The sequence below is a fragment of the Ranitomeya variabilis genome, chromosome 3 (genome assembly GCF_051348905.1).
Source record: "Ranitomeya variabilis isolate aRanVar5 chromosome 3, aRanVar5.hap1, whole genome shotgun sequence".
Classification (NCBI taxonomy): domain Eukaryota; kingdom Metazoa; phylum Chordata; class Amphibia; order Anura; family Dendrobatidae; genus Ranitomeya; species Ranitomeya variabilis.
In genome coordinates, this window is record NC_135234.1 from 249,852,907 (window position 1) to 249,865,018 (window position 12,112).

Consider the following 12,112-nt stretch of genomic DNA (forward strand, 5'->3'; position numbering starts at 1 on the left):
ATATATACTACGTCCACTGGGTTCCCTTGGTCCAGTCCTGAACTTACCTCTTCATAGAAGCTGATCAAATTAGTCTGACATGAACGGTCCCTAGTAAACCCGTGCTGATACTGGGTCATGAGGTTATTCCTCTTCAGATACTCCAGCATAGCATCCCTTAGAATGCCCTCCAGGATTTTACCCACAGTAGAGGTTAAACTTACTGGCCTATAATTACCGAGTTCAGTTTTTGCCCCTTTTTTGAATATTGGCACCACATTTGCTATACGCCAGTCCTGTGGTACAGACCCTGTTATTATGGAGTTTTTAAAGATTAAAAATAATGGTCTATCAATGACTGTACTTAGTTCCTGCAGTACTCGGGGGTGTATCCCATCCGGGCCCGGAGATTTGTCAATTTTAGTTATTTTTAGACGCCGCTGTACTTCCTGCTGGGTTAAGCAGGTGACATTTAATGGGGAATTTTTATCACTAGTCATTTTGTCTGCCATGGGATTTTCTTTTGTAAATACTGATGAAAAAAAGTCATTTAGCATATTGGCTTTTTCCTCATCCTCATCCACCATTTCACCCAGACTATTTTTAAGGGGGCCAACACTGTCATTTTTTAGTTTCTTACTATTTATATAGTTAAAGAATATTTTGGGATTATTTTTACTCTCTCTGGCAATGAGTCTCTCTGTCTCAATCTTTGCTGCCTTGATTTGCTTTTTACAGAATTTATTCAGTTTTCTGTATTTATTTAATGCCTCCTCACTACCTACTTCCTTTAATTCTCTAAATGCTTTCTTTTTGTCCCTTATTGCGCCCCTTACAGCTCTATTTAGCCATATTGGTTTCCTCCTATTTCTAGTATGTTTATTCCCATACGGTATATACTGTGCACAGGTCCTATCCAGGATGCTAATAAACGTCTCCCATTTTCTTTGTGTATTTTTATGTCTCAGGATATCGTCCCAGTTAATTGCACCAAGATCCTCTCTCATCCGTTGGAAATTTGCCCTCCTGAAGTTTAGTGTCCTTGTCACCCCCCTACTACCCATCTTATTAAAGGTTACATGAAAACTTATTATTTTGTGATCACTATTCCCCAAGTGACCCCCAACACTTATATTTGATATGCGGTCTGGCCTGTTGGTTAATATTAGGTCTAGCAGTGCCCCCCTCCTTGTTGGGTCCTGAACCAGTTGTGAAAGGTAATTGTCCTGTTCCTGTAGTAGACGTTGGCATTCTTCCATCTCTTGAATAATCCGCTGCCAAATAAATTGGTCTTGTATATATTGAGTGGGGGTATTCCATCTGTTGTCCGCTCGGTACGACGTAACTCGGGTTGAGTGGTAGAATCAGGTTGAGGTGTGGAGGATTGGGGTTCGCCTGAGTTCTCTGGAGCAGCCATCTCTGGAGTTTCAGGCCCACTTTCTTCCTCGTGACTCCCAGGCAATGAGCCATCCCTTTCAGGTAAAGGAACAAATGTGTCCTCTTCATCACAATCAAGAACCATAGGGGTGAGCGTTGCAGGGGCACTTGGTATTTTCTCCCCTGCTTCAGGGTCTCGGGACAGGCAAGAGCGCAACATACTTCGGTAGACTATTCGACTAGGCACCCCTTCTTCTCCTTCAGGTTGAACTTCATAAATGGGACCATTGGACCTAACGCGGCGTTTCACCTGAAAAGGAGTCTTTTCCCAGCGGTGTTAAAACTTGCCTCGAGGATGCTTATCTCGGACCAACACATGATCTCTGGCCTTGAGAGCTGTCCCTCGAAGAGGCACCACTTCATGATGCTCAAGCTCTCGAAACCTGGTCTGCACCAGCCAATGAAGGGTCTGCAGCCGGTGCCGATGTTCTCAGACCCAGAAAGACATCCCCATCCGTGGGTAGTCCTCTGCTGGATCCAATTCCAATTCCATAATCTCCCGTCCTTTTCGCCACAACAGCAGGGTATATGAGGTGTGTCCAGTCGTACTGTGCACTCGATTGTTGTACACAAAGACCAGCTCAGCCACATACTCAGGCCAACGGACTTTCCTGTCTTCTTTCAACATTCTCAGCAATTGGATCAGCATCCAGTTGAAGGGCTGACAAGCTCCGTTCCCTTGGGGATGATAGGTCGTCTTCCTGGACTTCTCAATCTGGTACAGGCAGTGCAGCTCCTCTATCACTCGGCCTTGGAAACAAGTGCCCTGATCGGAATGAATCCTCTTTGGACAGCCATACACCTGGATGAAGTCTTGACAGATGGCCTGTGTAGTCGACTCAGCAGTCTGATCTCGAGTGGGGGTCACCACAGCAAATTTGGTAAAGTGTTAATATCCCAGATGAGCTGGGCCCACTGTCAAGTAGTCGATCATCAGTAACTCTAAGGGAAAAGACATCACGATAGTCTGAGTAGGGGCTCTCTGTTCTGAAGATTTAACCAGTTCACAGCTTCGACATTGCTGGCAGGTTTTTTCTACCACAGTCTTCAATCGGGGGTGGTAGACCAACTTCTGTAGCCACTGGAATGTCTTCTCGGGGCCAAAGTGAGCCCCTCTCTCATGAGCCTCTGTAGCTACCCTGCTGATCAACTTCTCCGGGAGTATCACTTGCCAGGTAACCCCCTACTCCCGTACCGACTGCACTTTCCAATACAGCAAGCTGTCTTCCATCTGAAGCCTCTCCCACTGCCTAAAAATCTGCAGCATTCCCGGGGACAGAGCATCTTTTTCACTTTGGCTAGGGAGTTGATTCAAGGCCACCCACTGTCTCAGCTGGGCAAGTTCCCTATATTCCTGCTGGAGTCGCACCCAGTCGTTTCGAGGTCGTCCCAGCACTCGTTCTCCTGACGCCTCTCTAACCTGTCCCTGTGTCGCCACCAATGTCCTGGAAAGGCCCCGGAAACCAGGAATCTCTTCTGCCTCTAGCTCTTCATCTCGATTGTGTCCAGGTCAGTCATGGGTCACTTTCGACAGAGCATCAGCATACGTGTTCTCGGCCCCCTTTCGGTACGCTATCTTGTACCGATACTTCACCATGCAGGTCACCCATCTCTGCTCCAAGGCCCCCAGTTCTGCATCTTATAGGTGAGCCAGAGGGTTGCTATTGGTGCGCACTAAGACCTCGGACCCTGACAGGTATTCGGCAAATTTCTCAGTCATCGCCCACACCAGCGCCAGCAATTCTAGCTGGCGGAAGAAGCTGTAGTTATCCGGGTTTTGCTCTGAGTCATGAAGGGACCGGCTTACGTAGGCAATCACTCGCTCCTTCCCATCCTGCATTTGTGACAGAACAGCTCCTAGGCTGTGTAATCTTCCATCGGTGTGGAGGATGAAAGATTGAGAGAAGTCAGCATAGGCCATCTTCAGGGCTCGAAAGGCTTCTTCCTGCTATCTTCCCACTGAATGAACCAATTCTTCGCACAGGATGGTGCTCCTTTCAATAACTCCAGCAGTGGATTAGCAATGCGAGTGAAGTCTTAAAAAGAACCTTCGATAGTAGCCCGTAAGCCCCAGAAAGGACCAATCTTCCTTCTCTGTCTTCAGCGTGGACCAGTCCTGTACTGACGCTATGTTCTCACACGCAGGTCTCACTCCCTCAGCAGATACAACATGTCCCAGGTATTCAATTTGCTTGTGGAAAAGGTGGCATTTTTGTAGCTTCACTTTCAGGCCATGTTTCTGCAGCCGGCTCAACACTTGCTCCAGCCATCGGAGATGCTCTTTAAAAGTGGCGGCATAGATGATGATGTCATCCAGATAAATGAGGGTAGCCTCAAAGTTCAGGTCTCCCAAACACCTCTCCATCTGCTGCTGGAAGGTTCCAGGAGCATTAGTAAGGCCGAAGGGCATCCAGATGAACTCAAACAGCCCTATGGGCAGTATGAATGCTGTCTTCGGATAGTCATGTTCAGCCATAGGCACTTGCCAATATCCACTGGCCAGATCTATGGATGAGAAGTACTTAGCTTTTCCCAGGGCGGACAATGACTCCTCGATTCTTGGTACGGGATAAGAGTCTCGCACGTTGCATGCATTCAGTCACCTATAATAGACACAAAAATGCAGGGTTCCGTCTTTCTTTCGAACTAGGATGATGGGGGCTGCCCATGGGCTCTGACTCTCCCAGATAACTCCATTCCGCAGCATGTGGGCAAACATCCCTTTTACTTCTTGGCACATCTGAAGGGGGATCTGCCGATATCTCTCACGGATTGGTGCGGCACCTCCTGTAGGTATCTCGTGGGATATGGCTGTGGACATCGTCATGATAGGCGAAGACGTCCTGGTAATGCTGTAATTCTGATGTTTTTAATTTTTTTCTCATTACACCGTTTAGTGATCGGATTAATTCTATTTTTATATTGATAGATCGGGCGATTCTTAAATCAGTGATACTAAATATGTGTATATCTTTTTTAAACGGCAAGGTTCCCAAGTAGTTTCTTAACCTGCAGAGGGAAAGTCGATGGCTGGGGGCCGGTGTTTATAGCCTGGGAAGGGGGTAATACTCATGGAGCTTCACAGGCTATTAATATCAGCTCACAGCTGTATAGTTATCCTTTAGTGGCAATTAAAATAAAAAAGTAGGGTCTCCCTATAATTAATATTTAAAATTAATAACCAGCAAAGGCTATGCGGACAGGTGCAGGCTGATATTAATAGCCTAGGAAGGGGCCATGGATACTGGATCCACCCAGGCTAAAAAAAATCAGCTCTCATCTGCCCCAAAAAAGGTGCATCTCTAAGAAGTGCCAATTCCAGCACTTAGCCTTGCTCTTCCCACTTGCCCTGCAGGCGTGGCAAGTGGGGTGATAGTTGGGGGAGCTTGATGTCACCTTTGTATTGTCAGGTGACATCAAGCACTGAAGTTAGTAATGGAGAGGCGTCAATAAGATGCCCCCATTACTAACCCCATAGTCATATTGCATAAAAAAATTAAAAAAATAAAAATTAAAAGTTATAGCTCTCAAAATAAAGCAATGCAAAAATAATTATTTTTTCTATAATACAGATTTTATTGTGAAAAAGCCCCAAGCAAAAAAAAAGATATAAATGAGGTATCACTGCAATCGTACTGACCTGAGGAATAAAGTTGCTTTATCAATTTTACCATATGCAGAACGCAATGAAAAAAAAATTCCTGAATTGTTGGTTTTTGTTCATCCAAATCCCACTTTCCCTTCTGAGCCCTTCAGTGTACCTAAACCACAGTTAGTAACCACATGTTTGGCATTTCTCTAGCAATGAGAGCCCGTCTAATTTACAGGTGCATGAGCTTGGCACAATGTACAGGCACTACAATGTACTGGACACTGCAACGTACTGGTCACTGCAATGGCAGTTTGGAATTTTCACTCAGCAACATCCACTGCTGATTGCTTCTGGAAAACACTGATGGACTCAAAATCGCCACTACACCTGTAGATAAATTCCTATAGGGATATAATTTTCAAAAGGGGATCACTTAAAGGAGGATTCTGCTCTTCTAGTACTTAGGGGCTCTTTATATGGAGTCTGCAAACTATTATACAAAATTCTGCTCTCCAGGATGCCTCCTGTATAACATTACTGCTTAGCTATACGGTGAGACTCGGGAGGGACAGATCACAATTTGTAAGTAGCACCCCATCCCTTCCGAATCTCACCGCATGGCTATGACACAACGCATTTTGGGGTCCAATTTCTCCTGCTATCCTTGTGGAAATAAAACATTTTGTGGGTAAAATGTGATTTTTTTTTATTTTCACAGCTCACCGTTATAAACTTCTGTGAAGCATCTGGGGGTTCAGGGTGCTGATCACACATCGCAATAAGTTACCTCTGGGGTCTAGTTTCCAAAATTGTGCCACTTATTGGGGTTTCCACTGATTAGGCACATTAGGGGCTCTCCAAACATAACATGGCATCTGCTAATTATTCCAGCAAATTTTACTTTCAAAAAGTCAAATAGTGTTCCTTCCCTTCCAAGCTCTGCTGTGTTCCCAAACAATGGTTCTCCCCCACATATGGGGTATTGCTATGCTCAGGAGAAATTGAACTACAGATTTTGGGGTTTATTTTTCCTGTTATCCTTGAAAAAAAAGGGGTCTAAAGTAAAATTTTTACAAATTTCAAAAAACAGACCATCACATCCAAACATAGACTAAGTGTGAACAGGTGCTGAACCTAGAGTCACTAACTTGTATACAGTCAAATAAATAAGGCAGCACACTGCGGGGCTAAAACATGCAAACATGAAAATTGAACTGCATTACTGCATTAGAAATATGAAAAAATGAGAGCGTTTAGCGCATAAATTGGCCAATTCATGTGTACCTGGTAGCCACATTAAGGGCTCATTTCCACTTGAGAGAAAAAATCCATCTGAAGGGGTTAAATAATTTTACAAGCAGGAGCTCTGCTAATGCAGCTGTGCTCCTGCCTGTAAATACTGGTGAATGAATGGAATGCAGGGGAACGTAGTTACCTAGACTCGCGGTGATGCGCCCCCTGCTGGCGTAACCTCATATGAACTCGAGCGTGAGAAAATATTCAGAAAAATTCCCACGCTTGAGTTCATATGAGGTTATGCCAGCAGGGGGCGCAGCACCGCAAGTCACCTGCATTCCATTCATTCCCCAGTTTTTACAGGCAGGAGCACAGCTGCATTAGCAGGCTCCTGGCTGTGAAACTATTTAACCCCTTCAGATGGATTTACAGTGTGGGGCTTGACTGTAACTGCGGAGAGGTATGGGATATTGTTGTTTTTTTCTTTTAACTTTGTTTCAGGTGACAAGGGTCTTCAATTGGATTGAGAGAATAATAAACTATTACAACACCATGTGTCTTTATTTCATTAAAAGACTTTTTTCCAAATGTGTCTGTGTTTTTTTAACCCTTTATTAATATTGAATTAATAATGGATAGGTGTCTTATTGACACCTCTCCATTATTAACCTAATCTGCCACTCTCTTCCCACCGCTACAGGGGAGTGGGAAGAGAGTGGCAGATTAGGCGCATCTTACAGATGTGCCTTTTCTGGGGTGGCTGGTCGCCGCATGGTAAACAGACATGCTGCGATCTAAAATGACGCGCCGCATGTCCGGAAATGCAGGGCCACCGTTTGCATGTTCGCACGCATAGTGGAGATCATAAAATCCCCTCCACTATGCTGTAACATCTGGACGCTGCGGGTTGAACACTGCGGTTGTACGCGGCATTCAATCTGCAGCTAATGCGGATGTAAACCGGCCCGTGGACATGCACCCTTAATTGGCAGAGGCCCTTTGGTAAGAGTAAGTGTTGTCTAAAATAACTTTGCATTTTTTCACTTGTGCCTTCACGCTAGAGGAGCACAGTAGCGCTCCAAATGTCAGTGTGAATGTGCACACAATATGACAGCAAGCACATTTTGATGCTTTGTTGCTGCCTGCTTCATCGCAATGAATGTGTTGAAGGATAAGACGTGCACTCTCGCTAGTGCTGGTGCAGACTGAACATGGAGGGATACTCCAAACTATAATCCTGTACAACAACAGTCGCACTCAATAAAGGAGTTTTTAGAATTTTTGTTAATCAAAAAAAACGTGATTTCTTTATTGTGAACAAACACCAAAATCAGGGTATCACCGCAGTGTTTCAAGGTAGGTAACGTTTCGACCCACAGGGTCTTTCTCAAACCTTACTTTCAGTGGTAGATACCAAGAAGAGGGCATAAATCCCTGTAGAAATGCAGAAGTCCTGTTAGGGGCTATGAAAAAGGAAGCCTGTAGTATGAGAATATCCGGTGTCTGCGGTGGTGGTGTGTGACACAGGATGATACAGGATGCTTCATCGCAATGTTTTGTCCCTCTCTTCACTGAAGCCGCTCGCTCACTACTTCCCTGTGCACTAAGTGGCAGCCGAAGACATAAGATCCACACGTCAGAATGCACCCACTGTCACATAGTATGCACACCTGCATTGACACTTGGAGGATCTCTTTGCTCCTTCATTGTGGGTGCACAAGTGCAGACAGGTGAACTGATGATAGATTGAGCTCACTCAATACATCTGTAAATAGGAAGATGGAAAAACTATTGCCTAAAGTGCCCTAGAGCTTCCTGCAACTTTACATGGCATATTAGCAAGCCTGGGTAATGATAAACTGAGTCATGGATGTTATTTAGGAATTAATGTGTAAATGTGTAAGACTATATACATTAAAAAAATATTGAAATCAAAGGTTCATATTAAGTGAAAGCATAGATTCAGCGTAGATTCAGTTTGCCAAATGTTATAAACAAAAATGTGCTGTGTGGGGGCAAAACGTCAAGATAAGCAAGTAGAAATACTACTCCCTGCTGCATACTGAAAAACAGCACCAAAGTGGGACAAAACAAAAATGCATTATATGTAGTACATTTTATATTTTAACATGGACCAAAGACATACTGATAGGGAATCTAGATTGTGAGCCCCATCGGGGACAGCGATGATAATGTGTGCAAACTGTAAAGCGCTGCCGAATATGTTAGCGCTATATAAAAATAAAGATTACTAAAAAATAAAGATCATAAAATATATACCTGTTTGCAGCATTTTATCTCGGCAAAAACAATATTAAAAAGTTAATGAAATTGCAATTAAAAAATGAGGGCAAGTTAATTAGTTTGTTCAAGAAAATTTGTTTACATTTTTTTAAAATATTGCAAAAAAAAATGTATGCAAAGATATTGTTGCTTCTGATGTTTTTAGTCCAAGTCTGCCAACTGGAGTAAAATTCTTAAAAAATAATCACACGCGAACACATAACATTCTAGATCAGGGGCCCTTAACCTACGACTCATGAGCCACATGTGACTCACAGGCCATCGCTGTGTGGTTCGCAGCTATTTGTTAGTTCAGCAAGTGTTGGGCAGTGGTGTCGCTAGAGTAAAAAATCTGTGGCTCGAGGCCTGAATAATGAACTTTTCTGGCATCAACATGATACCAATACAGTTTGATCTGGTTGCTGAGCAGAGAATAACACGCACCTTGACCACACATTCAGTGTCTTGTAGGCCACTGGCTTCTGGTGACTTTCTGCCTTCAAGACATCAGCAACTAGGCTCATGCATTGCAATGATGTTTCTGCATCATGCCAACTGTACAAAATTTATTGAAACATCAAAATAGAAAACACACATAAAATTACATCAAATACGGACACCATTGGCTGACATCCAGTATTATGTCCATAGCAGTAAACAGTGACATTAGCATGTTTGCACATAATAAGGAAAAAGGATCTGCCGCATCAAAAAAAAACAGAGACATCAATTATATTGCTATAGCCCCCTACCCATAGGTCTAGCCCAATCTGGCTCTAATGTAGGAGCATAATTTGTGATGAACCCGAGGTTCAGACCAGTCTATGGAAAAACCCATGAGAAATGTCCGTAAAATGCCAACTGGCGTGAAAGCTCACATGGGAATAACACATGGTGATCCTCTTAGGCCTGTTTCACACGTCAGTGGCTCCGATACGTGTGGTGGTGACAGTTTTCTCACATACCGGAGACACTGACTCATGTAGACACATTAAAATCAATGTGTCTCTGCACATGTCAGCGTGTTTTCACGACCGTGTGTCTGTTTGAAAAACACGGAGACATGTCAGTGTTTGTGGGAGCGCACGGACCACACGGACCCATTAAAGTCAATGGGTCTGTGTAAACACGTACAGCACACGGATGCTGTCCATGTGCCGTCCGTGTGCCGTGCAGGAGACAGCGCTACAGTAAGCGCTGTCCACCCAGCGTGTGGTGCTGAAGCCGCCATTCATTTCTTCTCCCCAGCAGCGTTTGCTGGAGAGAAGGAATGAAAAATCAATGTTTTTTTTATTATTTTTGTGTTTAAAATAAAGATCCTTGTCACCTGCCGCCTCCCACCCCCTGTGCACCTGCCCGCTGGAAATAAAATATTCACCCAGCTCCCTCGATGCTTCCTCTCAGCGCCGCAGCTTGTCCTGTATGAGCAGTCACGTGGTGCCGCTCATTACAGGGATGAATATGCGGCTCCACCTCCCATATTTTAACCACACAAAAAAACTATGATTTTTCATTCCTTCTCTCCAGCGAACGCTGCTGGGAAGAAGGAATGAATTCTGGCTTCAGCACCCAAAGCAGGGGACAGCGCTTACTGTAGCGCTGTCTCCTGCACTGTCCGTGTGGTACTCAGTCGGCACACCGGCGGCACACGGCTGCCGTACGTGTGCCACACTGATGTGCCACGTGAGCACACGGACACACGAACACGGATAACTCCAGTACCGATCTTTCCGGTACCGGAATTATCTGGACGTGTGACACTGGCCTTACCAAATACTGGAGTCGAATGAATTGAGTGCCACCCTGACGCGCGTTTCGCTGTAATAATGCTCGCTTTATCATTTTGATTTTGTGAAATATCTGAATACAAATAATTATAATTTGAAATTTACCCATTTTTTGATCAAAACAGAATACATTTTTTGGATCTGAAATTAATAGCGGATTCTGCATCTTCCAGAGTAAGTATAGCTACGTACCGCAAACCAACCGCTAGTAAAAGCATTTTAGCCACCAATTCTTGTCATCCAGCACACATAAAAAATAACATATCTTTTGATGAACTAATAAGAACAAAACGTAACTGTTCTGATCCGATCATGTTCAGATTGGAACAAGAGGAGGTCTGTAAAAGATTATTCAGCAGGGGATATCCGAATTGGACTTTAAATAAAGCCAAGGTACGTACTGCCAAAATTGATAGAAATACCCTGCTGTACCAGAATGAAATAAAACAGAATACAAATAATTCCAATACTATATTTACAACAGAATACAGTCCTCAATATAGAGATATTGTAAATATAATCCAAAAATATATCCCTATTTTGAATCAAGACATTAAAATAAAAAATATCATCTCTAATAACATTAAATATGTGGCAAAAAAGCCCCAACTATGGGTTCCATTTTATCACCCAGTCTTTATATAGGGCAGGATGCTAATAAAAACAAAAGAAAAAAAAGACTTGGCTGAATTTAACAGGATTTTTTAAATGCAGAGCACAGCGTTGTTTGACATGTCGGTTTGTGAACAAAACTAATACGTTTCAATAACAGCAAAATCATAGAAATTTTGTTATCAGAGATTTCATTAATTGTAATGACACCTACGTGGTATACTTGATAGAATGCACAATGTGCAAATTGCAATATGTGGGATGCACAACATGTACTTTAAAAACCAGAATCCGCAGACATTTGTCAGATGCTAATAACCCAGCAGCTTTTTCCTCTTCTTCAGTGTCTAAACACTTTGCCAGTGTGCACAAAGGAGATACCACAGCGTTTTCTTTCTGTGCCATAGAAAAGGTGTACAAGCCACCAAGAGGTGGAGACCACAGAAGAAAACTGCTAACTAGAGAATCCTTTTGGATTTTTACATTAGGAACAAGAAACCCATATGGTTTGAATTCCAGGCAGGATATGATACTTCAATATCAATGATAATTTTGATTATAATTATGTTCCATTCTTCTTTATTTTCATTTTCACATCTTACAATGTTCTAAGGTTTTAATTGTATTGTGCTTTATACGGTTTGCATTTGTATTGTTTTTTTTTCTTTTTTACTTTTCCATGTTGTATGGTTCTTAATATAGAACATTTAACATTGCAGAGTACCATAGGTGTTAGGCCGGGATCACACACACACACACATGCGAGATACGGCCGAGTCTCACAGAGTAATTCCTGGCCCTGCCGCCTGCACTCCGGAGCGGAGCGCCGCATAGCAATACATGGAGCTGCATGCTCCGCTCCGGAGTGCAGGCGGCAGGGCGAGGGATTACTATGCGAGACTCGGCCGTATCTCGCGTGTGTGTGATCCTGGCCTTATACTGGGAAGAAATCAAGGTAATTGGCTGCAGGGATGCTGCCTTAAGGACTGAGCTATATAAGATATTGTTCAGTCCCAGTTCAGACAAGCCATGATTAAGACATGAAGTCGAAATGCGTTGGAATAACGCTGCCACTCCATGAACTTTTTATGTGCGATGCTGTGCAATACTTTTTGAGTGGTTTACCATTATCCATATTTTAAATATGAAGAAATAAATAAGAGTTTTACTTGAATTTCCTGCTGGA